This window comes from Podarcis melisellensis (assembly GCF_964234715.1).
Source record: "Podarcis melisellensis genome assembly, chromosome: 9".
NCBI classification, from domain to species: domain Eukaryota; kingdom Metazoa; phylum Chordata; class Lepidosauria; order Squamata; family Lacertidae; genus Podarcis; species Podarcis melisellensis.
The window spans coordinates 51,464,617-51,477,712 of NC_138541.1; the positions used below are offsets into that span (position 1 = coordinate 51,464,617).

The 13,096-nt window shown below is 47.4% G+C and overlaps 1 protein-coding gene across 5 annotated transcripts in view; it reads right to left on the minus strand.

The window, feature by feature from the left end:
* The window catches only part of FAT1 (FAT atypical cadherin 1), a 116,148-nt gene extending 108,543 nt beyond the window's left edge, over positions 1-7,605 (minus strand). For 2 of the 5 annotated variants that reach the window (XR_014172052.1, XM_081926489.1), the window contains exon 1: positions 7,219-7,605. The gene's annotated coding sequence lies outside the window, so the exon portion shown is untranslated. Of the gene's footprint in view, positions 1-4,649; positions 4,707-7,218 lie in introns of those variants that run through there. The other 3 variants (XM_081926488.1, XM_081926486.1, XM_081926487.1) reach the window with 2 other exon arrangements.
* Between the last annotated feature and the right edge of the window lie 5,491 nt (positions 7,606-13,096).

A 13,096-nucleotide genomic window follows, 5' to 3' on the forward strand; every position in this document is an offset into this window, starting at 1 on the left:
TTTACCCTTTACCAAAGGCTACAAACCCACATGAGTTTTTAAAATATTAAGCAGATTATAAAATGCTTTAAAATAAAGTGATTTGCCCAAGTATTTTTTTAGAAAGATGGGAAGAAACTGAATCAATGTTCCAATTCTGCTCTTGAACAATTCAGAAAAGAGAGATGCCAGAAGCTGTTCATCATACTAGCTTCCCAACATGCTTAATTGCACTTAATGTTATGTGACCAACAACAGAAACTCTAGGAAGTGCTAGGATTAACCCTAATACATGGGATTGCACGCAACGGACTTCTGCTTGTGCAACAAATCATCCACCTCCTCTTCTCTGCAGGCCCCAGAGCACCCTCAAAGGTTGCTCCAGAGGGTTGGGGGACCCTCTGCAACAGATTTTTGGGGTGCACAGGAAGAGAAGAGGATGGGGCAGTCCCACTGCACAAGTGGAAGGTGATTCAGGCAGCATTGTATACAACCCATGATATTGCAGTAGTTCACTAAAATCCTGAGTGCAGTTATCATCGAAGAACTCAACAAGAAGAAATAAACCATTCCTCTATGATAAATAACCATTTCAACTTTTTATAAAATTGCATGTGCCAAACTGTTTATTCCAACCATCACTTATTCAACAAAGCACATGACTACCACTTGCAAACTGCTCAATTCTGAACCTGAAAGCATAGGCGGGTTTAGATCATTGAAGCTTTACTCAAGATTGCACATACACTTAACTGTAGAAAGAAGACCATAATAATCCTTTTGTTGGCTGCATTACCATAATGTGCAGGTTATTTTGTATTTTATCAGAACATGAGGCAAAAGCAAAATCCTATTAAAGTTTACTTGGAAGAAAGTCCCACTGTATTCAGTGGGGATTACTCTCTAGAAAGTGTGTTTTAAGATTGTAGCCTACAATAATTACTTTTGAGTTCTTCCTCTCTGAACAACTCTGGTATTTATCCTTCAAAAAGAGTATAAGGGTCAAGCTACTGCAGAAACTGCCAACAAAAAAGAAAAGAAAAGAAAGATCAAGGCCACCACTCAGGCAAGGTTGAGCACTTTGAAGTCCCACTGATGTCCCAGTGGAATTTGGTTGGCCACAGTTGGAGTATGCTTGTCAAGAGAGGATATTTGACTGATCCAGCAGGGTTTATTTCCTTAATCATGGGGGGGAGATAGTTTGCAAGGAGTAAATGCCAATGATCTGAATAAATAAGCTGATTAATTTATTGTATTTTACTGGACACTGCAAGCCTGAACTGTATTTTATGCTGTTCTGGGTGTTGGCATTGTATGGCTTTTTTTTTTTTTGTATACCGCTTTGAATTTTTTGGAGGGTAAGCAGTCTACAAATATTTTAATAAATAAATAGAATTGCACGGATAAGCCTGGGCTTAGCTTTCCTGCTGAAACTGATGGGAATTAAATGTGGAACTGCAATGGGAGTTACACCCAAGGTATTTCCAGGGCTGGGGGGTGGGGGATGATTCACAATACCCTACTCTTGGTAAGGAGTATACACTCTGCCATTACAAGCATAACACAGAGAGAGAACTTACGCACACCTTCTACTAAGGATAGGAAAGTAAATCAAGCTTTGCTCTCCCCCTCCAGACAATTCTGGGAGTCCTAAGAAGAAAAATCACAACCTCAGTCCATAGTTAACTATTCTCTCTCTTCCACTGTCTGCTAATAAGGAAAGAGATAATTACTCTTCATGTTCTCCCATTTTTCATCAGCTCAGCCAGGTAATAAATGGGTTCTGGGGACGATGAGCGGAGGGAAAGATAGTACTGTTTTAACAAAAGCCACAGTTGGCTCAAATGGTTAGAGTGTGGTGCTGGTAATGGAAAGGTCGCAGGTTCAATCCTCATAGGGCCACCTGCATACTCCTGTATTGCAGGTGGTTTGACCTCAAGAGTCCCTTCCAACTATGAAAAACTTGGGGAACTCCTTCTCCCTGGTGTTGGAGCAGCTGTAACTTAGGCTGTCCCGAAATCAAAGACAAAGACCCTATAATCCATAGGAGCGAACTCCTAGGGGCCGAGGTCCCTCTGCCCCCCCCAAAAAAATCTGAGAGCTCCTGAAAGTTAATGGGCATTGCCATTCAAACTCGTGGGATCGACTATGTGGGTCCCCCCCAAAAAAAATATTTTATTGAAGTTGGCACTTTTGCTGGAATCCTCCTGTTCGGCTGGATTGTGCTCTGTCCTCCCAACATTAAGGGCTACACAAAAGCCAAGATAACACAGCAACAAGATATTATAGTAACCTATCCTGGGGAGTTTAGAAGAGAGCAGATTTGGCAAGTCAACACCCCCCGCCCCCCTTGGTATTGCCCTGACCGGCTCACGGCGGCAGCAGCAGCAGCACAATAGCTCCGCGCTGCCCCTCGCGCCCCACTTGCTAGTCGCCTCACGTCGAGTCCACCCCCCTCCCCAGCCATCCCACCTCCGCTGGGGGGGGGGGTACGACTCTCTAGGGGCAAGAAGGGGGAGGGGAAGAAGAAACCAAGGCACCAAGCGCCGCCCGTCGCTACCTGCCTCAAGTCCGGCTCCAACTTCTCCAGTGCGCCCTGTTTCCCGACTTTCTCCTCCGCGGCGCCTCGGGCGGGGAAGAAGGCGCCCTGCTAGCTCTCCAACAACTTTCTTCCCACGAAGTTTCTCCCCCGGGCAAGGGCGAGCAGGCGCCCTGTTCCTCGCCGCTCAGAGCTGCCTCGCCCGAGGGGGAAGCCGCTTCCCCACCCGAGGGACCTGGAGCTCCCCGTCCGGCATGGCCAGCAGCCGGGCAGCGTCTCCTCGCGAGCTCGCGCTTTCTTTTCTTTCTTTCCCCTCCGTCCCTCGCCGGTCTCCTTTCTCCGGAGCGGCTCTCTCTCTCTCTCGCCCCCGGATTCCTCCGCCAAAAGCAGGGGCAGCCGCCACAAACCGCCTCCGGAACTAATTTCTCTGGCATGAAAACCAAAACCACACTTTTCAGCGGCTCCGCGCCTCGCCACCATCTGGCTCCGGAGTGATTATAAGCCTGCAGATCAAACGCCACCACTATCTTTCTTTCTTTCTTTCCCACTCCCCTTTTCTAAGGAAAGGAGCAAATCAAGCTGGGAAAGAGCCGAGAGCAAACGCAGAAAGGAGCCGGGAAGGCTTCCTCGGGAGTAAATCTCACTTGAAACGTATTCGCACCGAGGAACAGCTTCGGATCGGGCCACGTTGGCTCCGAAGTGGGTCCCGGCGCAATTCAGAGGAAATCACTTTGAAGCAAGGGCTGGGAGACACGTTTACCTGGGAGTAAGACCCATTGAACGTGCACAGGATCGAGCTTTCCAAGCAACACATCCCAACACCCCCCCCCCAAAAAATCACAGTGGGGCTTACTCGTGAGTAATGACGTTTGGTCTCTCGGTCCTGTTAATTAACACTCTAGTTAATCCTTTCCTCGGTGGCTCAAAGATCTGCTTTTAATTCATGAGGTCGATGATGTCATAAATCAAGAAAGCGAGAACAAGGGATCTTTCATGCTTTCTTTCTTTTTAATTAAAAGAAAAGGCAACACTCCGTTCTCAAAGTTTGTTGTTTCCAACCGCCCGGGTTTCCGCAGAGAATTATTGCAATCTGCTCTTGAATACGTCTCATCGCGTTCCCAAGCCTATAATTACTCGAGAGTTCGCCTCATTGTGCCGCAAGCCCTAAAAAGGAAGCCTCCGCAAACCAAATCTTCCCTCCTCCAGGGCTTTTAACACTCCACCGCCCAAACCTCCCAGCGACTCCGCTTTGGAGAGCGTAATAAATAATCGCCAGCACTTCCGTGCACAGCTGGGCTAAGCTAACCTCACATTCTGCAAAATTCCAGCCTTGCAAAGCGCGCCCCATGCTACGCCCTGCAGCGCAATTCCCAGCATCCCCCTTATTACCCAGCCAGAAATTAAAGACGGGAAGGACAAAAATACCATCTTGGGAGGCCCGGACAGCTTTGAATGCACTTACGTATCTTGAATTAAAGGAGTTCCTTCTAACTTAATTAAAAAAAAAATCCTCCAGAGAGCAGAATGGACATCTGCAAATAAAGTTTTAAAAAACTTGGGTGGCCAAAAAAGTAGTTATTGTTCATAGAATAACGATGATCAGTTTGCCACCCAATCCTATGATACTGTATCTGATACAGTGTACTGTATCACCTATATACATGCCCAGGCAAGTAACTCCTACTTGGTTCAATGGGATTTATTCCCAGGTAAATTGGTATACGACTGCAACCAAGTTCCACTCATTCAACCAACGGGATCCGGCCAGACACATGCACACTATTTAACAGGTTTACTCATGAGCAAGTCCCACTCCCGAAGCATTTTGGATTGCAGCAGTTTATGATGCAGCGCAAACGACAGCCAGTCCCTGATCGGAAAAGCAACTTCAACGGACTTCACTCCCAGAGCCACACCGTACTGTTAACTCCTGTGAAAACTAAACAGAGCTTTATGCGCGCCTAGCTCTGCATAGCACAAGATGGGTCTGTTTGTTAGCTGGCAAGGGCGGCTAGAAATTGGGCTTCAGCGCTAGTAAGAATTTCCATTCATCTTCTCCACCCGCTCCTAATTCCACTTTGAATCTCACACACAAAAAAGGGAGGGCAGTTTCGAGATTTTAGCTACTTACTCGTAGGAGTATGGATTTCCAAGGAGAGACCTAGATGCATGGCTGCCTTGTTTCGGAGAGACCGGACTCCATATGGGGCTCTCCAATAGGAACAGAGACAGCTGCCCCCCCTCCCCTGGGGGAGGGGAAAACTCAGGGAAAATGGGAGGGCTTCGGATTCTATTTCAGAGTTTCAATATTTTAAAAAGTACTGTACGCCAATACTAGCAAGACATTTCATGGCACGTCTCGAAAGCACTCTGTAAAGGCGAGGAGGATTAAATAAATAAAAACCCACCAAGCAGCAGATCGCTCGCTCTGTTGAAAGGATTGTATACATGCATGTGAAAATCGGCAACCTGCACTCCCTGGAAGTGGGAATACCCGGAACCGACCAATATCTGTCGGCACAGTAAATTTCTATAGGAGGTGGAGAAGGAGCGCACTGCCGCTGTCTACCAACAGGAGTTGGCAAACTGCTATCAAACGGAGCAATCGCAGGCCTCCCGTTCCCCAATCGCTCCGGAATAGCCTCTAGCTAACCAGCCCTCTCTGCAGGTCTACTTAGAAGCAAAAATGGGGCTTCCTCCCAGGTAAATGTGTATAATATTCCCTCATCTGACACATCCAGCGAGCCTCACTTTCGAGCAGACATGCACAAACCCACTTTGTAAATCGCTTACTCTGGAGAAAATGATCTTGTTTTTTCCTGGCAGGGCCCAGCCCCTCACCTAACCAAACTGGAAAACCACCCATCACCTAGTTGCAAAGTAGAAGCGAATAGGATTAAGGTGATTTACAGCACAGTCCTAATCATTCCTACGCAGATTCGAATCCTACTGAATGCAGTGAAGCTTTCTATCAGGTGAACGGTTTCTGAAGTGCAAGCTTAGTCCCCGTTCTCTTCTGTGGCGCATCGGTGCCGATCAAGGCGCTGTTTACTCGAAGGTAAATCCCACTGGACTCAATAGGCTTACTCCCGAGTAGACACGGCTTAGGTCGGTTTCCCTGAAGTGCTGAGAACCGAACCGGTCCAATAAAAGATAAGAGCGGTCAGGTTTCTAAAGTGGGGTGTGAGGGTCGCAGTGCATGATGACACGTGAAACCGCCAGACGCTTTCGGAATGAACCTTTCGGGGAAACGGGCTTGTCCAAGTGTGGATCGGAAGAGCAATACAGCGCTCCTAAACTCTTTCCTCCATCGAAGCTTGTTCCGAACCGAGTCAGAATAGGAAAAGAAGGAACCTGAAAGAAGGAACCAACTCCTATGGGCTTGGAGTCCTTTCTTGGCCCCCCTAAAATATTTGAGGGCACCAGGTCTCCCCAAAGTTGATGAGTATTACCATTCAAATGGCGTGCGTTATCGATTATGTGGGGCGGGGCTTACCTGCTCCCCAATATTTAAGTTGGGTTGGCACTCTTGGTTCCTGGCGCCAACTTGAATAAAATATTGGAGGAACTGGTAAGCCCCTCCTCACATAATCGACCGCATGATTGCACCCACCCACAGTATTTGAATGGCAATGCCCATCCACTTTTGGGGGGTGCCCCCCTCAAATATTTTATGGGCGGGCTAGGGACCTCGGCCCCATGGGTCATAGTGATCAGACACTTGCCACCGCCACCCCAATCCCCCAGCTCTCCGCCACGCTCCTCTTCCGCCCCCGAGAAACTTAATTATTTGGAAGGAAACTACCTTTTTTGCCACGGAAAGGCAGCAAAAAAGTGGGGAGGGGGAGAACAAGAGATAAGGCAGATCACCCAAACCCAGCCTTCACTTCGTACTAGTCTCTCAATTTTTCTTGATTCTCTCTCTTCCCCACCCCCTTCCCGGTTGCATTAAAAATTGTCCCCTCGAGGCAAGAGCTAAATATGTGGCCGACGATCAAGGCGCTATAAAAACGCTCGACGTATAAATCGCATTCCCCCCCCCCCCCCGCATGTGGAGTGAAAGGAGAAACGACGGGTCGCCCTCGAGGCTCACCTTACGCCGAGAAACCAGCAGTACGAGGGCGGGCGGAGGGGGACACGCACACACACAAAGTAGCGAGAGGACAATGCATATAGGGAGCCCTCCTCGTGTCCCCTCGTGTCTCCTCCGGACAATGCTGAACTTGGCTGAGCTTGTGACGGGACCCAGGCTACGAACGGAGCTGCTGCGTCCCTAACCGGCGACTGGAGGGCGCTGCGCCACAATACAAACGAGCGGATTCCCTGCTTCTCCTTCCCAAAGGCACCATTTCTAAAACAAGTTGCGCTTTACAAGGAGAGGGGGGGGAAATGCAAAACCCCGGTAGCAATTAAAAAATAAATTTGCAACAAGGCTACTTAAATCGCGTTCGGAAGGGCGCGGGCTTTTGCAGGAGCTAGCCGCGTCTCTCTCGCCCTAGAAAGGTAGAGTGCGGGGGAGGGGGAAACAGGAGAGTGCGGGGGCGTTTATTGATCCGTGCAATATTGAGACAGGACGGCCAGATCAATTGCAACCACGAAACTATAGTTGCGCAGAAGCATCTGAATGCATTAAGTAGCCCAACACTCTCTTTGCCACTCAACGGAAAGAAGCGAAGGGAGGAAAAGAACCGTCAACTCACCAACCAGGCCAGCTGGGTGCAACGTGTGTCTCGTCCCTCAAGCCAGTCCCGCTTTGCTTTCAGTCCATTCCGGCGGACTCGGGTCCCCAAGCGAGGCATGCATCAAAATCGAAAGCCAACTTTGCCCGGCAGCAGCGTATTCCAGCAGCGCCCGGGAGATCTGGCGCCTGTCTCCATATCCCAGGTGGCTGCATGCCGGATTAAACCCATCCGGTGTTTAAAAACTTGGTATGTTGTGGGAAGGGAGTCAGAGGAAAGCGGGAGGAGAAGGGAAAAAAATCCAAGTTTGTCAAGACGTGTCCAGGCAAGGAGTATGCACATAGGTAGTCTTGAGTTGCAGCCCCGGGGAGAGCGCAGGCTGCAGCGGCTCACTGACTCACTCCCTCTCTTCGCCACCGCCTCCTCTTCTGCCCTCCCTCTTCTCTGGAGCGCCGCCCACTCCCGCTCCCCACCGCTGGACCGGGGGATTCTCCCGCCAGACGGCGGCGGTGACGGCAGCAGCCGAGCGCTCCTTGCTCGGCTGCCTGAGCCGGAGAAAGTGGACGGTGCTCCCCGCCTCTCCGTCGCCTCCTTCGCCTCCGCTGCGCGAGAGGTGGGCGCGCCTGCAAACCGGGTTTTCCTTCCCGCCCCGTCGACTGTATTGCGCTCCGGAGAAGGGAGATCCTCTGCTCTCCTCTGCTCCGCCTGATGCTGAGAGCTACTCTGAATTCAGCTCCGCAAGGCAAGCCTGGCCACCCTGGCGATCAGACCCCCCCCCAAAACCACCCTTCGAGGGCAGGGGGCTTGGCTGCGCAACATCCCCAAACTTCCTCCGCGCCGTGTTGTGGTCACGGAGCTGCCCCAGTCATCTCAATCCGCGACCACGATTAGAGACGCAGGCAAAGCCGAGGCTCTCGCGATCTCGGCTGTCCAGGTGAAAAATCCTGGATGAAGGCGGGGTGGGGGCTCTTTCCAAGAGGCGGAGTGACACTGTCACAGCCTTGCTGTGCAGGTTTTTGGGGGAAGTGCTGGTTTTTTTATTTGGTAGAATCGTCGGATCATAGAATAGGATGGGACCCCGCCCCCCAGGGTCATCTAGTCCAATCCTATGCAGGAATCGCAACTAAATAATCCCTGACAGATGGCCCTCCAACATCTTACGGTAATTATTAGGTTTCCAGCCACCTTTTCTGCGAGGAGCTCGACGTGGCGTACATCCCGCCCCGCCCCATATTATCATATTGTTCATATTCTCCTCACATTCACGGTGGAGGCTGTCCCGTTAGGACGAATGGGGGCTGGACTAGATGACCCTTAGGATCCCTTCCAGCACTGCAATTCTATGATTCTGTGATCTGAGCCTGCCTTCAGTCTCCCTGCCTTCTTACAGCCACTCCAGAGAGTGGCACTGGCTGTCAGATCCTTCCTTATTCCCTGCAGAACTCAACAAGGAAGAAAAATAGGGATATCTGAGTGACTCTCACACACCCCTCTCTTCCAAAGACAAATCCCAAACACGGTTCATTTGAATACTAATACAAACAGCAACCCATTGCTTCTAGGCGGTGTTAGAGCAGAACGAAGTCACACAGCACAGACCTCGACTGTAGATTCTGGGTTGCTTTTGGACAAATGTTAGATGCTCCCCGTGCATTAAAAAATGGGCTTTGTTCATTGCCCGTAGCATTTACACAATGTTGTTGCATCCAAAAGACATCCTGCTGTTTAATCCATATTTCCCTTTCTGGGCTTAATCCAGCATTCTCCCACCCAAGCAAAAGTACTATGATGCAGCCTTTTGGGGGATTTTTTTGGTGCTCAGCAGATATATAGAGCATGTCTCATTTCTTGCTAATACAGTTGATACGAGGAAAACTTCAGGATCCAGCAAGCACCTTGCGTTGTCTGGGAATCCTGGGCTGCAATGCCAAGGCTACTCCAGATCAGCAATTCCCAAACTGCTGATACTGTGCAGTAATGAATGGATTATTGATGGAGTCGAAATTCCCTATGCATAGAGGATTCTGCCCACTACACCTCTGCAAGATTAACTGGTCTGACCTTTGTTACATCCTGTTAGCCTATGGGAGAGGCTATTTCTCAGCCCTCAAATTGTTTAATGACTCCTGATGAAGACACAGCAGAGTTGCTTGCCTTCATAGAGAGCATCTGTTGTGTTGCTGAATGAGCCAGTGTTCTGGGTTTGTCTAGTCAGGAAGCATGTCCCGTTCAGTGATTCATACAGAAACATATTCCTCTAATACCTACCTATACACACAAAAAGACCCCCTTTTTTTGGCCTTGAGGTGTGAAAATACTTGCCTCCACTATCATAAGTTGGGGAAACAGTGCTCTAGATTTATGGCTATCATGTGAAACATGATTGCATTTGCAAGGGCCAGAGGGACAACAGCAATCACCTTCTCCAGTGCGGTCTATTCTCTAGATATATTTTATATTTGCCATGACACTCAACATGCACCCAAACTGTGATTTATGTAAGGTGTTAGTTCAGGTGAATATGGTATATATGATGTTGGTGGCTGATTGAAAAAGGAGGAAAGCATGTCCCTATAGCATGTGGGTGTTGTGAGCAAGGAAAATGATATAATGGCCAAATGGGGCTTTGGGTATCTGGACACCAAAATCAAGAGACAGGATCCAGAACCTGGGCACCAAGACTAGCTTTAAGCACCACCACAGTCTATGTTAGTCTACCTGTCCTTTGAAACCTTCAGGCTGGAGTGGTGGACTAGAATCTGAGACATCAGGGTTCAAATCACCACTCATGAAGCTCTTTGAGTGACCTCGAGCCTTTTGTTGTCTCTCATGAATGAAATGGGGAGGAAGAGAACCTTATATACCACATTGAGCTCCTTAAAGGAAAGGTAGGGTCTAAATGTAATAAACAAACAAATAACATTAAAGGGAATGAGAGTTAGGAGGGTCTTTTCAGTTATGGTCTCCTAAGGAGGCCTGCTAGAGAACTGGTCTCCTAGCATTCAGAAGGCACTGCAAGGACAAAATTAAGTAGACATTTGATATTTATATTCTTATTTCATATGTGCTACAATGGTTTTATGCAACTGTAATTATTTAAGTTCTGTCAACAGCTTTGAATGTGTTTCAGAAAAGTAGGCCATCGTTACAACAGGCATGAGCACATTTTAAAAGCCCCAAATACTTTTTGCTTACATTTTTGAATAAGCAGAATGTTGTTTCTGAGATGCTTGGTGAGTCCAAGCCATTTTTACTGCCTGAGAAGTCTGACAATGTGGTGGCTCCCCTCTCACATTCTACGTACAGAATCCATCCAGAATGACATCTGCATCTTTCTTCAACACTGCAACACAACATCCACTATCCTAGAGCAGCGAGCTAGCTTAGGAGGTACAGAACAGACTAGCTTAGGGGTGAGGGAAAGGTGGCACCCCTCACATCTGCCACCTGAAGCAGCTGCCTCAAACAGTCCAATGGTAGGACTGGGTCTGATGAGGTGGTCAATTTTGTTTCTAGGTACAGAAATCATAGCAGTTAACAGCCAGATCTACTGTTATTAGTAGGGTATCATTGACCAAACCAGTTTTACCTGTTTTCTGGTTCAGAATATCAGTGATTTGACCTACTGCTTAGTTCATGCTCAATTTGACTCCCAAGTCAGACCTGAACTTGAAAATAAGACGATAGGCTTAATTGTTTTACTGCCTGCTTTGGAACCAAAATATTTTTAACTGATTTTTTTTTTTGTCATACAGTGACAGAAGACAGATATACAGTGCTTGTGAGAGCATCTTTTCGAGATCTGGGAGAATCGCCCCTCACTTCAGTGGAAAGGTGTCCCCAGTTACGGCATTCTTATATCAACAAGAGTTGACAAGTGTGGGATGTGGTGGATCTGAGATGATGGATTTGGAGAGTCCGAGAGAAAATGATCTGGCAGAATAGTATGCCCCTCTGTGTCTCCTTTTCCATTGCTGCATCAGATTCATTATTGCAGTGCCGCAATGAAAAATGACAGACGTGACAGTAATGTGACCTTAGATGATGGATTTAGGCAGCGATGAAGCTGGTGGGGGCAAGGTGTGTGTGAATGATCGCAGTAGGACCTAAGCATTTTCGCCCATTATGTGGGCAGAATGCATCTGATTCATTTATAGTGAACAGATGTGATGTACGTTAAGCCATTTTTGCTGGGGGATGGGAGCGCCAAGGGAGACATAGGAAAGGAAATAAGCAAACAGCCAACTGCCCATTTTTTGCCACTGAGTTTTATTTTATCACCTTTCTCTGAATCCTCTTACACATACAATTTTGGATGATGTTCTAAGGTTCTTCTCCCCCCTGAACACTCACATTTCTTCCCTTCCCCATAAAAATTGGCACTGAAAGCGCTGGGGTTTTTGATTTTAAAAATACCATAAAATCAAACAGGTGGAAGGGACCCTGGGAATAATCTAGTCCAACCCCCAGCAATGCAGGAATATGCAGCTGTCCCTTAGAAGAATCGAACTTGCGCCCTTGTTGTTATCTTCACTATGCTCTAACCAACTGAGCTATCCAGCAGTCCATTTGCTTCTGAAAGTATCACACTTCACGCTTTAAACCAACCTCCCCCATCCTTGTGCCTCCCCAGATATTTTGGACTTCAACTCCCATAATCCCCAGTTATCATGGCCAATGGTAAGAGATTCTGGGAGTTGTGGACCAAAAATATATAGAAGACACAAGGTTGGGGAAGGCTGAATTAAATAACTTCTACTCTGCCTTTCTTCCTTGGGCATCCAAATAGCCATTTAAGTGGGCTAAGATGACATACAAAATTGTACCATTTCAGTGGGGCTGAAAAATGTAAGAGGGACAAAGGCAAGGAAGACTAAACAGAAGCCAAAACCTTCTGGCATCCATAATACAAGTAATCTAACTCCACCATTACACTTACCTGAAAGTAGTGCTGCAGTTGCAATGCACTTTGATGTCTTCTCAAGGGGATAGAAGAGATGTGCCTCTTTACACACAAAATCATTTGTTACTAAGGATATTGAATGTTTTACAAACTCTGATCTAAATAGAAAACAAAGATCTTCGCTGATGGGATCAAGCCCTTTTGCCACAGCTCACAGCACTAATTAAAATTGCCTTCAGAATGCATTTAGTACTGGACACCCAAAATACGCAGGCAGAGATGTCTCCAGATCTAAAAGCAAATTGTGCTTTTTAATAATTTTCTGGATGCTAAGCATCCATGCAGTGGACTCTACTCCACAAAAGCTTATGCCGTGTTTGTTAGTCTTTAGGGTGCTTTGAGATTCTGTTGTGGTTTTCACTGCAACAAACCAACACAGCCAACCTTTCTTGAAGCAAAAACCCAGGTTTACTCTGGGATATAATCTGTTTTCTTTTCCCAAACGAGGTTTCAATCTGGGTGCCATTTTGGGACATTTCCTGTGTGTATACAATTATGCAGAACTTAGATGTGAAGGAGGGAAATAACAGCTTTGTCATAAAGGTCACATCAAGCCCGAAAGGACAAAGCATTGTGCAAAACATGTCATCTGTTAAGATACCAGTCTCTGAGTTGTTCCTAGTCATTTGTTTGGAGGCTTAATTATTTCATATAGGTGCCAGAGCTTTTAGATTATTGAAATGATTCTTTCTTCCAGTCATTGGTTGAGATACTGTGATGCTCTGAAATGTTCATAGACAGTCAACACTGCTTGTAGTAAAATGCAAACATAGTATGTACTGCAGGCACCCCCAAACTCGGCCCTCCAGATGTTTCGGGACTACCATTCCCATCATCCCTGACCACTGGTCCTGTTAGCTAGGGATGATGGGAGTTGTAGTCCGAAAACATCTGGAGGGCCGAGTTTGGGGGTGCCTACAACCTCATATTGTTTTG